The sequence below is a fragment of the Peromyscus eremicus genome, chromosome 4 (genome assembly GCF_949786415.1).
Source record: "Peromyscus eremicus chromosome 4, PerEre_H2_v1, whole genome shotgun sequence".
NCBI classification, from domain to species: Eukaryota; Metazoa; Chordata; class Mammalia; order Rodentia; family Cricetidae; genus Peromyscus; species Peromyscus eremicus.
The window spans coordinates 22271809-22294454 of NC_081419.1; the positions used below are offsets into that span (position 1 = coordinate 22271809).

Genomic DNA, 22646 nt, shown 5'->3' on the forward strand with positions numbered 1-22646 from the left:
CTGCCTATACTTCCTGCCTGGACAATCAGTGTTTTATTAAACGAGTATACAAAAGCATTATCCTACCATAGAGACTTGTTCGGTATTCATGAGTTTGTAAGCTTTTTGTTTTGGTATCCATCTTTAATTTGTGGTCTCAGACAGAATATAGGAAATTATTTTGATTTTATTTTATCTTTTGAGACTTGCTTTATGTCTGAGTATGTGGTCAAAATTTTGGAGAAGGCTCCATGAGGCATAGAGAAAAAGGTATATTCTTTCATGTTTCAGTGAAACCTATAAATATCTGTTCAGTCCATTTGGTTCATTACTTCATTTAGCTCCTCCATTTCTCCGTTTACTTATTATCTTGATGACCTATCTATTGGTGAGAGTAGGGTACTAAAGTCTCCCAATCACAGTATGTGAGGGTAAATATGTGATTTAAGCCAGAGTGGTGTTTCTTTTACAAGCTTTGGTGGCCTTGTATTTGGGGCATAGATGTTAAGAATTGAAATGTCCTTTCGATAGATTTTTTCCTTTGATGAATATGTAGTGTCCTTTCCTTTCTCTTTTGACTTGTTTTGGTTTGAAATCTATTTTATCCGATATTGAAATGTCCACAGCAGCTTGCTTCTTAGGTCTATTTGCTTGGAATATCTTTTTTTTCCAACTCTTTACCCTAAGATATTATATACCTTTGGTGTTAAGGCATGCTACTTAGATGCATCAGAAAGGTGGATCCCACTTTTGTTTCCATTCTGTTAGTATGTGTCTTTTTATTGGGTAATTGATAATGTTATGATGAGAGATGTCAATCACCAATGATTTTTGATTCCTCCTATAGTGTTGATGGTAGTGTGAAAAAGGAAACACTGATATTATTGCTAGGAATCTAAACTACTTCATTCAGAACAGAAATCAGTATTGAAGTTTCTCATAAAATCTAAAAATAGAACTACTACAAGATCCAACTATCTATAATATTTCTGTTACATATAAAAAATAAATGAATATTAGATACATATTGTCATGCCTGTGTTAATGTTCACTATAGCCAAGCCATTCATGGAATCAGCCTAATGTCTGGCTGTGGGTCTCTGTACTTGTTTCCATCTGCTTCAGGAGGAAGCTCTTCTGATGATGTCTGAGTAAGGATGTCTGAATAAGGCCTGGATAAGGTTTTGATCTATGAGCATAGCAGAATATAATTAGGAGCCTTTTTATTGTTTTGTTTTTGACCAGTAGTTTCTCTGGGCTCTCTAGTTTCTGGTTCCTGGTAATCCAAGAAGTGTTGCATCAGATATGGGTTTAATCTTAAATGGCATAGCTTTCAAAACTGATTTTTAAAAATGTGTTTGTCCAAAGGTGCAAAGCCCACAGAATCAGGTAGAAAAACCAACCACAAAGGCCTGTTGAGTGCCTTGCCAATAAATTCCAAAGCCAAGTTTAGGAGTTTTTAAACATATTAAAGCAGAAAAAAAATTGGATAATCATTAGGACGATATGTGGCCACTCTCCAAAAGTTGCATTAAGTAGTAGAAAGTAGTTGTTAGTAAGACTGAATTAATGTTTTTATCTAAGTCACTATAGGAAAGTATTAAGAATATACCAATGGTTTGCTAAACCTGGACTTTCAATTAGTTATTGTCTTCAAAGACAGACAGATTTTAGACCCTTCATCAACTTTATTCTAGAAATCTATAGAGTATATAGTTGAAATTTTTGAAAACAATATATATATATATATATATTCATTTGTTTATATTGTTTTCAGTTGTATAATTCACAGAATAGAATCAATGGGTAACTGGATACAAGCACATAACTTTTGCATGAAAATTGCCACCCATTGCTTGCTTTTAGTAGTAGTATTTGGAAGGATAAATATACATGAAATAAAATTTACAGAAAGTCCCTTTCCCCTTTTTCCTTAAAAGTTCTTTAATATGTTTTGATGCAAAGGTACTATAACTGTTCAGGCAATAGCTTAAGGGCTAGCTCCATTCAGGAAAAAACATCAGTGCTAAAAGTACACATTTGATTAAATGCTATATTTTGAATTAAGACTTCCAGAATCAAGGATTTGGTTAGTAAGAGTGTCCAGAATGTAAATGTGTACTCTAAAACTGACTAGGAGAAGTATCCTCAAAAGTGCACAAGGAAACAGCAAAGAAAAGCAGCTATTTTATTATGGAGAATTTAAAGTGATTCAATGAAAGAAACAAAGCAACAATTTCCTAATAATAACCCAATAGTTACCTAATAATAACCTAATAGTGACTTAGTAATGAACTAACAGTGACCTAATAATGGCCTAATATTGACCTAATAATGAACTAACAGTGATCTAATAATGATCTAATAGTGACATTATAATGATTTCTAGTCTGCAGTCTTGATCCTGAAATTTACCAGAGAAGAAACACAAGTGATAAAAAAAAAAAGGAACCCAAGAAATCTGGTTTTCTATTGCAAATTCATTAGTTAGTTTTAGACAATTTTTAAAAACTGAACTGTGCTTTATCTAGAAACTAAAGACTAGGACTATTTGATTGAATGATTAGGAACAGGTCTATGGGAAGAGGTCTATGGGAAGATGAAGATGGGCATATATAGCAGAATGATTTCAACACAATTGAAGTTGGTCCATAAGTATTTATTGAATCTAGAATTGCAAGCCCTTAAATCACTGTACTATATTAATTTTAAAAGTCTAAAAAATAAGGGAAATTCCTCTGGCTTCCACTTAGAAATCAGAGAATTATGTAACTCTAATAAAATCAGTAATTATATGTATCTGTTAGGGATCATTACTAAAAGAAACCAGTAACTGCCAGATAAGCTGGGGTTTTGAACATAAAAGTGAATTATCATCACCAGTTTCTGAAATCATGGTTCTGAAGTAAGGTGGTAATACCTGGCAGCACAGGAGTGAGATATCTTCATTTTTCTGATGTACACTTTGGTTAAAACACTGGGTAAAATGTGAAGAGGCTAAGTGTATTGTAATACAAAAAGAGAGGGTGGCAAGATGTTCAATTGGGAAATGTAGGAGGAAGCCAGAACATGATGAAGTTTGGAAAATTAGGAGAAATTTAGAAATTCAAGTATAAGCATAGCTCTGCATACAAATAATATTAGTAAATGGGTAAAGGGGCAGAAGCTGAGATCATGACTGACAGCAGGTATCATTTTATAAAGTGAGCTACCTTAGCAAAGTCTGTACCTCATGAAATGCTACAAAAACTGATGCAGTATAAATGTCTTTGTGAGACAGTAAATCAACCCTACATGTGTTCTCCCAAGTTGAGGTAAATGAAAAAGAACCTAGTTAATATATCCTGTTTTAACCTTCCTAAAAGAATGAATTCTTTTAGGAGAACAGAGATGGCCTTCTCTTTGTGAAGTTCCAGGTTTTAAAGGAGAGGCCCTGAATGGTATTAGAAGAGACACCACTTAGCTGATGGTCCTTTGTTTAAAGCACCTCTTCCTTGAGGAAATTTTCCCTGGCTTGAGGATGATGCTTTTGCCATTTGCAAAGCCTGAAGGGAGGTGCTTCTGCCTTTAGGACTCCTAGTACACTCTAACTTTGGGAAAGTAGCTTTTTCTTCCCCACGGTATTTCAAGCCTGAATGTCTGCAGGTGCAGTTGCCAGCTTGTTGACAGTTGTGCCACCTTATTTGAAGTTATACTCAAGAGTTCCCTTGACACATTCTGTTTTGTACATTTTGCTCACAGTTTCCCATATAAAAGCTGTTAGAGAAATTGCTCAATTATCACTTATCTTTAAACATATCCAGTCCAAGGGATGCCGTAAATGGGAGTACAAGGTCAATTCTTGCAGATCAGAGAGGACACACAACTTGGCTGGGGTTGAGAATCCCAGTGTAGATAATGTCTCAGCTTTAGAAGCAGTGAGATGAGAGAGCACTGAGCAATGCCAAAGCACACTAGACTGGGAAAGTCTCTCAGGGTCTTGGAGCTCCTCATTTAACCAAGGAGAAATATAAATATGCAGAGTTTCTAGGAGCTATCTGACTTTGTAAAGCCAGTCAGTAACAAGGATTCCCTATACTTGATGCCCTGCTAATATTGAAATCCAGTGCTTAACTTTTATACCACGTTAATTCCTCACTGACAATGGACACGAGAAAAAGAAAGAGTTATTAAGCAAAACGTCTTTTCCTGTTAAGCACTGAGCTTTCTAGTAAGCATGGTGTCCGAACACTTGCATTCAGTAATTGCTTAACATTTTCAAGAGAACATCCCACACATAAGAAATTGTGGCAGTTTGACTGACAGGGTTATTACATCACTGAGACATCCTTAACTAGAATTAGATTTAAGTAGAGTATATGGCAATTATGATGTGTCAGTGGCTAATGAGGCATTCTATTCTACAGAAGAATCAATTCCAAAAGTCTTCAGTAACATCAATGAGCTGAGTGATCAACACAAACTTGTTCTGTGGTGGGAAATGTTACTCCAATATACTAGTTCACTGTATCTGTAGATCTGTCACTGACATTCAAAATTGGCTAGGGCACATGGGCCAGTATTTGGAGCAACTGCTAAATCAGTCTTTTCTTATCTGTAAGCCACAATATTAAATTTATGGTTAATAAAATGCTTCACAAATATTGAATGTAGTCAATATAGCTTGAAGAAAGCTCATGGTAGAGACAGCATTACGATTGTGATTGGTATATCAACACTAATGTCACTGGAAGGTCATTGTCCCAGCACTGGAAAGCTCATGGATTTATCAGACATTGCAACTGTCCATGTTTCTGTGACTGCTTATCACTTTTCCAATTTTTTGTTTTGACTTATATGCCTAAAATCCACAAAAATTCTTCTCATTGAAGACACCAATGTTCCCGAGTTTTCAGATCCAAACGGAATACTCCATTCAATTTCTGTGTAACATTCTTTGTCCTTGAAATTCCTTTTCTCCCTGGCTTTTATAAAGCTGGTTTTCTTCATTATTTTTTTACTTCACTAACAGCCATTCCTCCAAGGAGGAATTTTTCATCTTTCACTATTTCTTTACTGGTGCTCATTGACTGTCACAGTTACGTTCTCTGGTTCACTGTGACTTTGACGTTATGAACTAGAATATTTCTAAGGATTTTTCACGTGGTCTGACTCTTCTTGCTCCCACTTCTTCTCTCTTTCTTTCCTTTTACATTTTTGGGGCTAATATTCCAAAACCAATTATTTTCACCCATTATCCTGTGTTCAGTAGGCACGTCTTTATCTCCCAGACTGCCACTGATGTAGTCTCCCAACAAACCTAGAACCATCTTGTATTCCTCCTAATTCTTCATTTTATGTCCAGGGGATCAAATGGACATGCAGTTCTCTCACTGAGTCAGTAAAGTAATTTTGTATGTATCCTTTGCCCTCCACAACACCATCACCACTTATTTTTTTTAATGTTCACCACCTAGATTCTAGATGGTGAATATTTAATTTGCACATTATATATTTATTTTTAATCTTTTCTTTATAAATTGGAAAAAATTACTGTCAGAATAATGATTGTTCTTTAAGGCAAAATTAGTGCAAAAGTCAAACTCAAATTCTATTGTTATAATTAATTCTCTATGTGACCTGAAATGGCCACATGCTATTGACACACTTTCCTCCTCCACAAATAAAATATAGTATCTACAAAATCAAATTAGTGTCTATCATAACTATTGATAAATATATTATTTAATTTCTAAAATCAGAATGAAATTAGAACTCACATAATGCATTTCGTCAATAAGTAAAGGAAGTTGGATGTGATGGCTCACATCTGGAATCCCATGATCCTGGGGGCTGAGGCAGGATGATGGAGGATCACAACACAGGCAAGAACAGCCTGAGTTGCAATGAGACCTTGTCTCAAGACTAAACAAATTAATAAAGAAAATAATAAAGAAAGAGTAAACTATGCTTTCCAAAGGTTATAGAGTGATTTAATGTGAAGATAGAAGTACATAAAAACCTTCTGACTCTTAGTGCACACTTGGTTCATGATACATAAGTGATGTTGTGCATATTGTATCACATGATTAAAGCTGTTTTGAAAACATTCTCAATAAAACATGAGATATTGATTATGGAACGATATCCATATATTAAACTCATTTGAATTAATCACATTAAGTTGCCAACTTCCTTTTAGACCATTAACTCTGGTCTTGTTATGTGTAGTGGTTGCTTATGCTCTGCAGAAAGTTAACTGCAGCTTTTGCCCAGCTGTATTGGTAGAAGCAGATCCTAGATAAGTGTTTCAGAGTAATGAATGGAAAATGCCTGAGGCTTTCAGAGAGAAGATGGAAGGACATGGGGCTCAGCCGCTGATTGTACTGGGTTAGGCATCAGGTCATTTGACAACAGAAAGCATTCAGAATTTACGTATTTTATCTATTGAGGATAATCTCCATGTAGAAATAAATCTTTGCCTTTACAGACAGGTAAGCAGAACACACTGCAGAGAAATATCAGTGTAGCATTCTGCCTGGGCATTTGTTGAATGTACTTCATAAAGTGCCTATGTTTCTTGATATTGAAATGGCCTTCCTCCCAGCACACGTAAACTTTCTATTACACAACTTCTAGTCAAAATGACCAGAATCCACTCCTTTCTCCAGTAGAATTGTGGTCGTAAATATAGCTTTAGACTAGACTTCACCAATTTAAAAATGGGAAGTTTGATAACGTCAAATTTTATCTTCCTTCTCACCATTGCCCCATCACCATCACCATCATCATCACATTCATGATTGCTGTCACCGTAACTCCGGTTCACACTTGGTATGCAGCTTATGAATACCTTAGCATGCAGATAAATAACTTTTTTATTTTATTTTTCCTTCACTTTTTTTGTGGTGCTGGAGATCAAACCCAGGGCCTTGAACACTAGGCAAGTGCTCTAACACTGATCTACAACTCAAAATCTTACTATCTCTAGTTCCTGATGGCCAGGGTTATAAATGTCATTACCTTTGGCTCAGAGATGGGAACTTTTAAACTATTCAATATGCATATCTCCATTTCATAAGCTTAGGAAAAATTCTAAATCATGCATTTGGGCTCATAATAAATGAGGGAACAGGATTTCAAAACATTTCCATTTCTTAACTATATTGACTTAATTTCTTCTTAAGTGCTTCTTATTATTTTTATTGGAAAGAAGGATAACTTTGAAAGGGAATTTATTTAAAAAACTTAATTATGCATGCAAAAATGTGTAGTAATACAAAACTGAAAACTTAGAATATTAAAAAATTAAAACAGAAAAACTATGATTAAATAAAATATGCCACATTAGTTTCATTAAAACTTAACATTTTTAAACATTGTGATAATTTCTTAGTAACATGAATACATACTTACCCTAAATAATAAATGAAAAGTACTAAATACTTATGTTTTTGCATATAGTCATTTGGATTGTGATATATATTTAATAGCAATCAAATAGGAATGTGGATTATGACTTATAGAAAACATGATGCTACTAAGCTTCTCTTTCATTCTTTGATATATTTGAAAAGTAATCTTTAGGTTATTACAGGTTATAAATGTATTCGAAAGGCTTTCCAAAGAAAAGTGAAATAGACAAGGATGTCTTTTCCTTGGTAGCACCAATTGTTTCATGCTCTTCAAGAAGTTAAAAAAAAAATTGATCTTAGTCTTGTTTACTCTAAGTTTACCTGTTGTCTTATTAGAGTTTCTTTGCGTTAATTGTTCTTAGATAAGATATTTTAAACCTTCACTCGTTCTAAAAGATGCTGGTATCAAGGAGACATCATAGACTTTCTAGTTTCTCTACGATGTCCATGTTTACATCATCAATAGCACTTATTTCTGAGGATGGTGTCATTCACTATCCTATAATTGGGTGACTACTGGTAGGTTGATCATGCTCCAGGGGATAGTCCCACATCAAGGACTATATGAGCAACACAAATTGAGGTCAATAGGTTATTTTTTAAAAAGAAGTTGGGAAAATAAGAAGGTGAGGGTGGATCAGGAAGGCAGTAGAGGAAAGAGTTGGCAGTGAATGTGGTCAAAATACATTGTATGAAATTATCAAAATGTTAATAAAATATTAAAAATAAAAAAGTAGTTAGTTAATTTTGTTGAAGGTCTGTTATATATAATGAAGAAAACCTTTGGCTGATTTCAAGTTACATTTTAGTTTTGCAGTTTTATTAAATTGTAAGAATGTATTTTTTTGAGAATATCTCAATTCAATGCTCTTCAAATTTTTGAACGTATAGGCCAATTTTTCAATTAAAGTTGACTAATTTCATATTGATTTTTTTCTTTTATGGAAAATAGATGTTTATCATACAATCTATTCTAATTACAGTTTCTTCCCCCGCCACCAGATCCTCTCAGTTCCCCCCACCTCTCCTTCCATTTGGATCCATACCCCTTCTGTCTCCTCTTTGGGAACAACCATGCATCTAATAATAATAAGGAAATAAAATAAGATAAAACAAAACAAGCAAATCAGAACAGGACAAAACAAACAAACAAACAAACAAACAAAAAGAGGCCAAAGAAAAAGGAAAAGAATTACATATAGATATAGGGTCACACAAGTTCAGAAAACATAGGAATCCCATAACAACACAAAAATGGAGGCCAAAATATATACACAAAGGAACTAAAAGGTTAAAAAAAAAAAAGCCCTTACACAACACTATGAAACTAAGAAACCGCAAAGATGGCACTAAAATTATTTTGTGTTGATCGTCTACTGCTGGACATGGAGCCTACCCTTGTTTCCCCAGGGAGACTCTATTGAGGAAAACTATTTTTTTCATTTTTAAGTAATTGTCAACTGGAGATAACTTCTGGGTTAGGGGTGGCGGCATGTGTCCTCTTCTCTCAGCTCTAGGATCCTATCTGGTGTCGACCTGTGCAGGCCTTGTACATGCTGCCACAGGCTCTCTGAGTTCATGTGCGCCTCAGCCATTCTGTGTTTAGAAGGTCTGTCTCTATCCTCTCTGACTCTTGTATTCTTTCCAACTCCTCTTCTGCATAGTTCCCTGAGCCCTAAGGGAAGGATTTGATGGAGATATGCTATTTAGGATTGACTGTTCCAAGGTCTCTCACTTTCTATACATTGTCTGTCTGTGGGTCTTTATATTTGTTCCCAACTCCTGCAGGAAGAAGCTTCTCTAAAGATGGCTGAGCAAGTTACTAATCTGTAAGCATATCAGAATGTCATTAGGAATCATTTTGTTGCTATGATCCTTTAGCAGAGCAGTAGTATTTGGTTTATCCCTAGGTTTGGCTTGTCTAGTTTCAGGTTCTTGGCTACCCAGGAAGTGTCAAGTACAGGTTCCATATCACAGAGTAGGCCTTAATTCAAACCAGATAGTGGTTGGTTTCTCCCTCAAGCTTTGTACCACTATTTTGCCATCATATATTGCAGGCAGGACATTATTGTTGATCCAAGGGTTTGTATATAGGTTGTTGCTTACCTTTCTCCTTTGATAGCATAGATATATCTTCCAGTACTGTGAAACTCGTCAATAGAGATGAATGCTCTAGGCTAGGTCAGTGGTTCTCAACCCCTTTGGGGGATGAATGACCCTTTCTCAGGAGTCACCTAAGACCATCAGAAAACACAGGTGTTTGTATTGCAATTCACAGCAGCACTAAAATTATAGTTATGAAGTAGCAATGAACATAATTTTGTGATTGGGGGGTGTAACCACAACATGAGGAACTGTGTTAAAGGGTCAGCATTAGGAAGGTTGAGAATCACTACTCTAGATAAACACCACCTCAACTTCTCCGTGTGAAGTAAGTTGTTTAGGTTTGTTTTCAGCAATAGAGCCTTAACATCAATTTGTGGAGAGCAACCAATAGCCTTGGAAACAACCTCATTTGTTTGAGAATCCCCCTGGGATCTCTGGCCAAAAAACCTGATCATATGTAACCCATTCCCAGCACTGGAAGCTTCATTAGGTGAAAAGAAATGTGCAATTGAGGCTCTGCCTCCCCTATTATTTGGAGATTGCATTTAGGTCATCTCCATATATGTATATATTGAAGAAAATTTCTACTGTATTGGGTTTCAATATGACTCCCTCAAATGGCCCTTAATTTTATCTGTCCCTCCCCAAATTCCCCATTGCTTCCTTCTTTACTCTCCCTCCCTATTTGATTCTTTTGTTCCATCCCCCTGCATCCATAACTATTCTATGTCCCCTTCCAAAGAAGGTACATCACTTCCTCAAGTCTCTTTATTTCTAACATCTGTGGTAGCTAACTTATTAATTACTTAATAGCTAACATCCACATATAAGTGAATACATACCATATTTGTCTTTTTGGATCTGGGTTCTTGCAATCAAAATGAATTTTTCCAACTCTATTTACCTGCAAATTCATGATTTTTTAATGATGAGTAATATTTCATTGCAGAAATGTACCACATTTCCTTTATCTATTGATGGACATCTAAATTGTTTCTAGTTCTGGCTATTATGAATATAGCAGCAATGAATAAAGTTTAACAAGTGTCTCTGTAGTAGGATGAAGTAACCTTTGGGTATATGTCCAAGAATGGTTCTTGAGATGGATCTGTTCTCAGCTTCCTGAGGACCCACCACACAGATTTCCATAGTGGCTATACAATTTGGCATTCCCACTAGCTGTTGATGAGTGTTCCCTTTAATCCACATCCTCTCCAGCATAAGCTGTCATTTGTTTTACTGACTTGTGCCATTCTGACTAATATAAGATGAAAATTCAAAGTAGTTTTGATTTGCGTTTCCCTGATAGATAACACTGTAGACTATTTAAAAAATGTTTCAGCCATTTGTGTTTTCTCTTTTGAGAGCTCTCTGGATAGATCTACTCTATTTTAAATTTGGTTATTTGTGTTGGGGTTTTTAGTTCTTTATATATTTAGTTTATTAGCCTTCCATCAGATGTGTAGATTATAAAAAAATCTTTTCCCATTCTGTAGTCTGTTGCTTTATCTGAATTATGGTTTCCTTTAAATGCACTGGCTAGTTTGTGTTTTTTTTTTTTTTTTTGTCAACTTGACACAAGCTACAGTCATCAGAGAGGAAGGAAACTTAGTTGAGAAAATCCCTCCATAAGATCCAGCTGTAAGGCATTTTCTCAATTGGTGATCAATGGGGTAGGGCCCAGCCTATGGTGGGTGGTGCCATCCCTGGGTGGGTGGTCCTGTGTTCTATAAGAAGGTGGGCTGAGCAAGCCATGGGAAGCAAGCCAGTAAACAGCATGCCTTCATGACCACTGCATCAGCTCTTGCCTCCAGGACCCATGTTTGAGTTCCTATCCTGATTCCTTCAGTGATGAACAGCAATGCTGAAGTGTAAGCCGTGTAAACCCTTTCCTCCCCAACTTGGTTTTTGGTCAGGGTGTTTCATCACATCAGTATAAACCCTAAGACACTGATGTTGAGAAGCTTTTCCGTTTCATGATCTCTTGTTTATTAATTGTTGATATTAGTGCCTATGTTAACAGTGTTCTGTTTAGAAAGTCTTTACCTGTGCCAGTAAATTCAAAGACCATTCCCCCACTTTATCTTTTATCAGATTCAGTGTATCTGGCCTTAGGTGAAATCTTTGAACCATTTGGGGTTGAATTTTGTACAGGGTGATAGATATGGATCTATTTGTATCCTTCTACATGCATCTGTCTAGTTTGACCAGCACCTTTTCCCAAAGGTGATATCATTCTTCAAGAGTGTAATTCTGCCTTCTTTATCCAAAATCAGGTATCCTTATGTGTATGCATTTATTTTTTTAATTTCAATTAGATCTCATTGTTCAATATGTCTATTTCTTGTGCCAAGCTCATGCTGTTTTTATTACTATAGCCCTAAAATAAAATTTGAAATCAGGGATGGTGATACCTCCAGCAGTTCTTTTATTGTTCAGTATTGTTTTGGCTTTTTTTTTTTTGTCTTCCATAAGAAACTGAAAATTTCCTTTTGAGATTGTTGAAGAATTGTATTGAATTTTGATAAGGATTTCATTGAATCTGTAGATTTTTTTTGAGTAATGGCCATTTTTACTCTATTAATTTTACCAATACATGAGCATAGCATATACTTCCATCTTCTAATATCTGCTTAAATTTCTGTCTTAAATTTCTTTAAGTTTTTTTCATACAAGTCTTTCACTTGTTTGCTTAGAGTTACCCCAAGATATTTTGTCATTTGAGACTATTGTGAAAGCGATTGTCTCCATGATTTCTTTCTTAGACCATTTGTCATTTGTATATAGGAGGGCTACTGACCTTATTTTAGTTAATTTGGTATCCAGCCACTTTACTTAAAGTGTTTATCAACTGTAAGAGTTCCCTGGTAGAATTTTTAGGGTTACTTATGTACACTATCATATCATCTGCAAGTAAAGATACTTTGACTTCTTTCCTTCCTATTTGAATGTCCTTGATCTCTATCTCCTGTCTTATCACTCTAGCCAAGGACTGTATTGAATAGGCATGGAGCTAGTGGAAAACCTTATTTTGTTCATTGTTTTAGTGCAAATTCTTGAGTTTCTGTCATTTAAGTTGGTGTTGGCAATGAACTCACTTTAAATATCCTTTATTGTGTTGAGTTATATTGCCTGTACCCCTAATCTCTCCAGGACTTATCATGAAGGGGTGTTGGATTTTGTCAAAGGGCTTTTCTGTATCTAATGAGATGATCATGTGGTTTATGTCGTTCAGTCTGTATATTGAATTACATGTATCTATTAGATATGCTGAATCTTTTCTGCATCTCTGGGATGAAGCCTACTTGATCATGGCAAATGATCTTGTTCATGTGTTGGCTTCAGTTTGCAAGTATTTTATTAAGAATTATAGCATCTATATTCATAAGGGAAAATGGTCTGTAATTCCCTTATTTAGGTCTTTCTGTGATTTGGGTGTCAGGGTAGGTGTAGCCTTGTAAAAAGGGTGAGGCAATGTTCCTTCTGTTTCTTTTTTGTGTAATAATTTGAGGAGTATTTGAAACTGATTCTTTTTTGACTGTCCAGTAGAATTCTATGCTAATACTATCTGGCCTTTGTTTGTTTTGTTTTGTTTGTTTATGCTACTTTTAATTATTGTCCCTAATCCACTAGGAGATATGAGTCTATTTAAGTTGCTTCTTTGAACTTTATTTAACTTTGGTTGGTGGTATGTATTGAGAAAATTGTTCATATTTTAGATTTTCCAATTTGGTGGGATATAAGTTATTAAAGTACATCCTTATGATTCTCTGGATTTCCTTGGTATCCATTTTCATTTCTGACTCTGTTAAGCTTTGTTAATTTCTTTTTTCTCTCTCTGCATTTTCATTAATTTGGAGGACGATTTGCAATCTTATTTATTTTCTCAAAGAACCAACTCTTTGTTTCATTGATTCTTTGCATTTTTGTTTGCTTGTTTCTATTTTATTGATTTCAGCTCTAAGTTTGATTCTTTATTGCTGCCTCCTCCTTTGGGTATGATTTCTTCTTTTGTTCTGGAGTTTCCAGGTATTCCATTAAGTTGCTAATATGAGATCTTTCCATTTTGTTTTTAATGTAGGCATTTAGTGCTAAGAACTTGCCTCTTAGTATCACCTACATTATATCTCTTAAGTTTGGATATATTGTGTTTTTATTTTCAATCAATCCTGAAAAGTTTTTAATTTCTTTAGTAACATCTGTCTTTACCCATTTTTAATTCAGTAGTGAATTGTTCAATTTTCATGTGTTGGTAAACTTTCTGTTGTTCCTGTTGTTGATGATGTCCACCTTTACCCTGTGGTTTCTGTTGTTGATGTCCATTGTTACCCTTGGTGGTCAGATAGAATGCATGGTTTTATTTCAATTTTCTTGTATTTATTGAGACTTTCTTTATGTCCAAATATATGGTCAATCTTGGAGAAAGTTCCATGAGGTGCCAAAAAGGTTTATTTGTTTGTGTTTGGGTGAAATTTTCTGTAAATATCTGTTAGGTCTTTTTGGTTTATGGCATCAGTCAGCTCCAGCATTTCTCTCTTTAGATTTTGTCTTGATGACCTGTCCGTTGGTGAAATTGAAATCATCCATTATCATGGTGTGAGGGTCAATATGTGATTTAAGCTGTAGTAGTGTTTGTTTTATGAACTTGGATGCCTTGTACTTGGTGCATTGATGTTAAGAATTCCAATTTTTGTTGGGTTTTCCTATGATAAGTATGGAATATCCTTCCTTATCTCTTCTGACTGGTTTTAATCTGAAGTCTAATTTGCCAGATATTAAAATGGCTATACTAGCTTGTTTCTTGGGTCTATTTTCTTGGAATACCTTTGTGGTGGTTTGAAAAAAAATGACCCCATAAGAGAATGGCACTATTAGAAGGTGTGACCTTGTTGGAGGAGGGGTGGTCTTGTTGGAGTAGTAGTCTTTTTGAAGGAAGTGTGTCACTGTGGAGGTGGGTTTTGAGGTCTCATATATGCTCAAACAACATCTAGTTTCTCAGACTACTTCCTGTTGCCTGCATATCAAGACGTAGGACTCTCAGCTACTTTTCTATTACCATGTCTGCTTGCACATTACCATGTCACACCATGATAATAATGGACTAAACCTCTGAAAATGTAAGCCACCCATTAAGTTTTTTTTTTTTTTTTCCTTTAAGAGTTGCTGTGGTCATGGTGTCTTTTCACAGCAACAGAAACCCTAAGACAGAAGTTGGTACCAGGGACTGGAGTATTGAGATGATAGAGCTGACAATGCTTTTGTTTGAAGGAATATGGACCTTAGAACTGTGAATTAAAAAAGCAGTTGAGCCAGGCGGGGGCACGCCTTTAATCCCAGCACTCAGGAGGCAGAGCCAGGTGGATCTCTGTGAGTTCCAGGCCAGCCTGGTCTACAAAGCAAGTTCCAGGAAAGGCAAAAAGCTACACAAAGAAACCCTGTCTCAAAAAAACAAAACAAAAAAACAAACCGAAACAAAAATTAAAAAAAAAAAAAAAAAGCTGAGCTCCAAAAAAGCCAGTTCATGCACTAGGGATAAATCCTGGTCCTACTGACTAGCTTTTTGGAGACCATTCCCTGTGGAGGGATACCTGGTTCAGCCTTGATGCAGGGGATAATGGCTTGGTCCTGTCTCAACTTGATATGCAAAACTTTATTGACTTCCTATGGGAAGCCTTACCCTCTCTGAGGAGTGAATGGGGGTTTTGGGAAGAGGAGAGGGAGGGGGAACTGTGGTTGGTATGTAAAATGAAAAAAAAATTGAATAAAAAAAAAAGACAAAAATACAAAGAAAAGCAGTTGAACGCTTTAAATACGGCTTAATAGTCCATCCTGGTAAGAATATGGAAGACAGTGGTGCAGAGTGTGATCTGAAGCACAGTTTTTGTAGAATGGCAGGTGGGAGACCTTCGTGGGTTGGAGCTGAGGGGTGAGAAAGAGACACAACATGCCATGCAACCACAGCAGGTGGCAGTCACAGAGGGTGGGAGACACAGGGGGATGTGGGGGCACACCATTCAGGCAGCACTCATGTGGGAAGTTTTATTAAGGGGGGAATGGAAGGGGGGAAGAAAGAGAAAACAGGCAAAGTCTAAGGAGATAAAAAGATAGATAAAGGAAGACAGGATGTGCCTGTGACCTCCTGGGAAGAGAGAAGAAGGGAGAGAGAGAGAGAAAGGGAGGTTTTTTTTTTTGTTGTTGTTGTTTTTTTTTTTTTTTTTTTTCCTTAAAGGGGATTTTGTTCCTGTGCAAAGAGAATAGGCGTTCACACAGCACAATTACTACATAATGACATCTGGCTGTAGGACCAGGGTTGTCTAAGTATTTGCCTAGGTTAGCAAGTGCATTCTGCTGGATCCCCCAGGGACGGGCCAGGTAATGTCTAAATGTTAACAGTGGGTGCATGGATAAAAAGGTTTCAGAGGAAAAGAATGTTAGTAATGTGGCCTAGAGCCCGGTCTTGTGATATTTTGGTGAAGAATGTGGCTGCCCTTTGCCCTTGTCAAAAGAGTCTGAGGCTAAAGTGAAAAGTTTTGGACTAATTTTGTTGTCAGAGGAATCTCAGAACAGCCTAGTACAGACTTTGTCTTGTGGTTATTGGTGGTAACTCTACAGAAGATTTAAAATATTTGTTGTCAGAGGAATCTCAGAACAGCCTAGTACAGACTTTGTCTTGTGGTTATTGGTGGTAACTCTACGGAAGATTTAAAATAGAAAGGAGCAAGCTGAGCAGGGTAAATTATGAAACATAAAATTTGAGGAGAAAAGGAGCACCAGAAACTGGAATGGAGCTAAATCCTGTCTTCAAGGAGATAAACAGATTAAGAAATAGAATAAAGAGAGTGATGACCTCAGGGCAAGATCCCACCCAACCAAGTTTCTAACTTGTGAAAAGGAATTAAAGAAAAGGATAGAGCCAGGGGTGGTGGTATACCACTGTAATCTCAGCACTCCAGAGAGAGATTGGCTGGCAGATCTCAGAGTTTCAGCCCAGCCTGGTCTACAGAACAAGTTCCATAACAGCCAAGCTTAGGCAGTGAATGTAACCATTAAAAAAAACAAACAAAAAAACAAAAAAACTAGTGAAGATGTAATTGAAAGACCTCTGAGTTTAAGGCAAGTCTGGTCTAGAGAGCTAGTTTCAGGACAGTTAAGATTAGACAGTGAAGGAAACCACTGAAAATAGAAAGTTAATGAAGATGTAGTTGAAGGGGGGGGGGCATGTTCTAGCCATAGTAAGTAGCAGAACTTGGTAGTTTCAGCAACACAGTTCTCTCTCTTGGGCTGGTTCTATTCCCTATCAGCAGCTCTCCTTGGCAGGTACCCCCTAACTCTGGTATCTCCAACATCTTGGGTCTCCAAAGCAATGCAGTCTTCACCTTCACAGCTTTATGCAAAGTTATTTCTTGGCCTCCATACAGGGATATCCCTGACATATACCTGGCCTCAGCAGCTTTCCTTAGATGCAGAGGGATATTCCACAACCCCTTTCTTATATCCTTGCCTCTGAAGCCAGAACCATGTGGCTGAACCTGCCAAGTTCTTCTGCTTGCTGAGGATGGAACATGGTCCCTTCATTCAAATACATTTTCAACAGCTTTCTGTTTTTGGTGGTTTCCTTCACTGACTAAGCTTGACTGACCTGGAACTTGCTCTGTAGACCAGGCAGACCTCAAACTTAGAGATCCTCCTGCCTTTGACTCCTGAGTGCTGGGATTAAAGGCATGTACCACCACATTCAACCCTAAGCTTTTTTTCAATTCCTTTTCACAAGTTGGAAACTTAGCTGGGTCATCTTTTGACCTGAATTTACCACTCCATTTATTCCATTTTAACATCAAGCTTTTCTTTAACCTTTTTATATCCTTAAACACTGGACTTACTTACACTTCCCAGTGTGCCTTTTCTTCTCAAACTGTACATTGCGTATTTTCCCTTGCTCAGCCTTCTCCTTTTCATGATAGATCCACATAAGAGTCACTACTAATAACTACATGTTAGACTCAATAGCAAGCTATCCTGAAATCTCTGTCAATGCCATTAATCTAAAACTCTTCAGTTTAGCATCAGGTAGATTTTTTTTTTCAGACAAGAGGTAAAAGCAGCCACATTCTTCACCAAAATATCACCAAGAAAGGTCTCTATGCCACATACTAATATTCTTCCCCTCTGAACTTCTTGAGCTGTGCCCTCACAGTTCAAATATCCTTCAGCACTATTGTGTTCTGTGCTCCTATTTGTATGGCCCATTAAGCCCTACTTAAAGCATTCAACTGTTTTCTAAATCCAAAGTCCCAAATCCATATTCTACCAAAAAAGCGACATTCTCCAGCCTGTCACAACCACACCCCACTCCCTGATAGTGACTACGTCTTAGTCAACATTCTATTGTGAAGAGAGACCATGACCATAACAACTTCTATAAAAGAAAGCACTTAATTGAGGCTTGCTTACAGTTTCAGAGATTTAATCCAATATTGTCATGGTGGGGAGCATCGCAGAACGCAGGTAGACATGGTGCTAGAGGATCTGAGAATTCTAAATCTGGATCTGCTGGCAGAAGAAATGAGAGAGAGAGAGAGTCACTAGGCCTGGCTTGGGCTTCTGAAACCCCAAAGCCCAGCTTCAGTGAGACACTTCCTCCAACAAGGCCACATCTACTCCAACAAGGCCACATGTCCTAATATTCCTCAAGTAGCACCACCCCTAATCATCAAGCATTCAAATATTTGAGTCTATGGGAAACATTCTTATTCAAACTACCATCTAGGGTGGGGAACCAATTGTGGTAAAGAGGAGGTATAAATAAAGTGGGATGTCATTGTAATAATAATTCAATTTATTATTTCAGATATGACTGTCAGTTTCAAAAAATACATATATCTCTGACATATTCTCCTGACCATATGACTTCATTCAGATACACACAGAACATCAAATATAAGATAAAATTCAATTATGTAATAGCATTTGTAAAGGACTATGGGCACATCCACTGAGTCTGTGTTAACAGTTACTTCATGGGAAGCAGGAAATGCAAAAGACTGTAGGGAACAGGAAAACCTTAACTTTATAATATTTATATATGAAAACTGAAATAAATAAAATAAATGAATATTGGCCAATATTGGCATTTTAGTTTGCTGTAATATTTATTATAGTATTTAATCAATATTTCAAATCATAAAATAAACCTAAATGCTTATATATACATAAATAATCAAATATCTACACTTGACATTGTTTTCATTGTTTATATCCTGACAAAGAGAAGTCAAGTATGAATATCAAGGTGAGCAGGACACCATCTCATCCCAGGAAAGCCTGAGGGTTTGGATTCAATGATTTTTTCAGGTTCTCCCCACCAAAACAACTATAGGAAATCCTGCAGGAAGCAGCATATTTATTTTACTAAAAGAAGAGCCTCTGACAAACAATTAATAATAGATTCTTTCTTCAAAGTAAGCAACTCTATTTTTATAATCCTAGTATAATACTTAGTCTGTCTGTGTATGCCAAATACAGCTGAGAAAATGTACAGACCTTTTTAAGTGCTCATCATCCATATAGGATCCGTGATGTGGAGGGCTTTAAGTACAACCAGATTTCATTGAAAAGAAAAATGCTCAGCTTGGCTGTCCTTAGAAAATAGAATTGGTTTGTCAGCACTCCAGTTAGGTCTTGAGTGAACAAATTTCAAGAAAATATTCAGAAACAACTCAATTAACATACATGTACAAATAAAACTGAAACAGCAAAGAAGAAACGAAAGAAAGAAAGAAAAACAGAACTCAGCTTAATTCCATAATCGAGCACCTGTGGGAAATGCAGAGGCTTGTTATCAGGTATAACCACCTCCGGACTTAGAATAATTGGGTGAGTTAGAAAGCTGGAGAGAAGAACCCACGGGGAAGATAGAGAGCTAGCACAGTGATTCTTTCTGCATGACACACAGTATTTCCCATGCTCAAGAGACAGCAGATTTGCCTTGCAAAGGAGCAGGAATAAGGCTTTTAGGGTGCCGGAAAGATTTTAAATCTGAACACAGACCTAAATTACATCTGGATATTTGCCTTATAATAATTTGGCAGATTATAGACCCATGTACTACGGAATATCCTATACAAAATCATGACATATATGCATATAAACCTACATACTTATCTAAATAAATATATAACCACATTTCTCTGTGTATACCAGTATTTTATTTTTAATTTCTCTCTCTCTATGTGGATATTTTGCATATATATGTATATATATATATATACATATATATGTATAGATATATGTGTGTGTGTGTGTGTGTGTGTGTGTGTGTGTGTGTGTGTGTGTGTGCATCACATACCATATGTGTGCCTAGTACCCACAGAGGCCAGAAGAGGGCACCTGATATCTGGGAACTGAAGTTTATGGTTGTGAGCTCCCATGCTGATGCTGGGGATTGAATGCAGGTTCTCTGCAACAACAGCCACTGAGCCATCTCTCCAGCCCATCTACCAAATTTCAACAGCATGTTTTTGTAACAGATTGTTGGGTTCTAAGGAAGCAAACCAATAGTATCAAATGATAGTGAAGGAGTGAAGTAAGGTGAATTGCCACATGCTGCTGGTAAAACCAATTTGGGAAAATGGGAATCATTTTAACAAAACTGAAATGTATATAAATTTCAATCTAGCAACGAGTTCCAAGATTTTTGTAGTTTTGCAATATCACATTGCGTGTCCACACTTGTGAGTGGGAAAATTAAACTGCCCTGCACTTCATTGGATTTTGATAACCCAGCACTGAGGAGGAGAAGGAAGCAGCAGTCAGTAGAGAATTATGTCTAATATCTGAGACAGCTTCAGCAGCTGTAAGTGCTTTGTAAGATTGTAATGGCTAATTCATTTCTATTCTTTTTCCACTAGAATCTTTAGGAGTCTCTGAGACAAGAATCAGCTCTATTTAACATTCATAGCTTTAAAGTGCCTACAGTATGATAGTATATAATAGGCCCTCACTAACTTATGTGTGCAGGCAGAAAGGCACACAAGGTGGCTTCAGCTTCTGTGGTCTCTGGGGGCGGTGCTTCTGAGGAACTGTAACAACTATGATCAAGACAGAAGAAAGGTGGCCCTCTCTCTCTGGGAAACTGGCCTAGTAGTGGGTTCTAGAGGACTAGTAATGGTGCACAGCCCACAGATAGCAGAGGTCTTTGTAGGTTGTTTGTTTGTTTGTTTTGAGTAGAGGAGAGAAGAAAGGAGAAGCCTTGGTGACTGGATGTAAACATTGAGCTCAGGAGATAGCTCAAGAGGATGGCCCAGAAATAACTGCAGTTCTTGTACATGTGTGGGAGCTGGATGTTCAGGAAGTACAGTGTGGAGATGATGTTGGACATTTAAGTACAAAATACAATATGAAATATTGTAATGAAATATGTCTGAGTAGTTAAGTTTCTCTAAATATCAGTTGTATTTCCCCTCAGAAAGTACTGAAATACTTAAGAGATATGTTGGTATTCTTTATCATAATGTACCTAAAATAATTTAAGCTGTTTTTATTAAAGCAAGACATCAGTAATAAACCACTGTTGTTCTATTTTAACATTTTTATTTCCATAGGAATATTTGAAGTGGTGCTGGGCTCTTTATATTAACTCAACTCAGGTGTCTAGATACCTGAATCTTGATAATTTTTCCAAATCTCTCACCAAATTTTATGTGTCGCCATTGTCTGACAGCTACACATTCCTCTTCTGGTTTTAGAACTGTGTCTCAATCAACTCTCAATTTTTTTCCTACTCGGACTGTACTTTCATCATGTATTTTGATTTTTCTAATGTACTGTTAACTATGACATCAAATGCATTAGGTTTTTTTTTCCCAAAAATGAAGAGATTTAAGAGTGAAATATTTTTAAGTAATAATAATGCTGCTAATTGTAAGAAGTTGGTCAATATCACTGATAACCAGGAAAATTCAAATCCAAATCCCATTGGCATCACTTTCAGAATGACTATTAAAAAATAAAGGTAATAATTGTTGGTGAGGTTTTGCTGAACAGTATTAGTAGAAATGCAGATGATATGGCCAACCAGCACCTGCAGACAGTACACATCAAATGCAAGGACATTCAACCCTTAAAGTAGAACAGGATCTTGCCTTTTGACTCAAAGTTAAGCCTAAAGGAAGTTATGTTAAGTGAAAAAATGCAGGCATAGAAAGGAAAAAAAAAACTTCATGCAAAGAATGTATAGTAAATCAAAAATAATGAACTGAGCTGGGCGGTGGTGGCACACACACACCTTTAATCCCAGCACGCGGGAGGCAGAGATAGGCGGATCTTTGTGAGTTCAAGGCCAGCCTGGTCTACAGAGCAAGTTCCAGGAAATGGACAAAGCTACACAGAGACACCCTGTCTCAAAAAAACCAAAAATAACTGAATAAATAAATAAATAAAATAAAAATAACAAACTGAAATATAATAAATGTTGAATGAAGCGGAGAGCAGAAGACAATTACAAGAAGTGAACTGAGGTGCTTGAGGAAACAGGAAGATGAAGAGTACAAAGTGGCAGTTTCTTAGATAGAGTAAATCTAGCTATTTGAGTTATTATGACATACCAAGTATATATGGAACATTTGCTAATTGAAAGCATTTGAGATGGCTTTCCCACATTGAAAGAAAAGTAACTATGTGAGATGGCTGTGCTAGTTCCCTAGTGTGTAGCAATAAATTTACAATGACTATGGATATTATACTTGAATCTAAATTGTCCCCCAAATGCTCTTGCATAAATTTTGGTACCCACTTGCTATAACTATGGTGAGCTTACAGAACCTTCAAGAGTTGTTGCCTAGTAGGAGGTTTTACCACATTGAGGGCATTCCTTTGAAGGGGATATTAAGATCCAGGCTCCTCAACCCAATAGCATTACTTCCCGAACTCAAGAAGATGAGCAGGTTGCTTTCTTACCTCAGACTTCCACCATCGTGTGTGCCTCACCACAGGCTCCTAACCAGTGTAGACAAGGAACCACAGACTGCTATGTAAAGTTGTGAACTGAAACACAAGTTTCTTCATTAGAAGTTGTTTATTTCTGACATCTTGCCACAGTGACAGAAAGATGGCTAACATAATGGATATCAATGCATCATATTCACTATAAATAGATCCACACACTAGTGT

At 36.6% G+C, this 22646-nt stretch overlaps 1 long non-coding RNA gene across 1 annotated transcript in view; it reads right to left on the reverse strand.

Annotated features, from left to right (window-relative positions):
- Positions 1–8459: 8459 nt before the first annotated feature.
- LOC131909113 (uncharacterized) overlaps positions 8460–22646 on the reverse strand; it is an 84869-nt gene continuing 70682 nt past the window's right edge. The window contains exons 2-3 of the long non-coding RNA XR_009378770.1: positions 9480–9607; positions 8460–9048 (exon numbers count right to left, since the gene is read on the reverse strand). This is a non-coding gene — a long non-coding RNA (uncharacterized LOC131909113). The remainder of the gene's footprint in view (positions 9049–9479; positions 9608–22646) is intronic.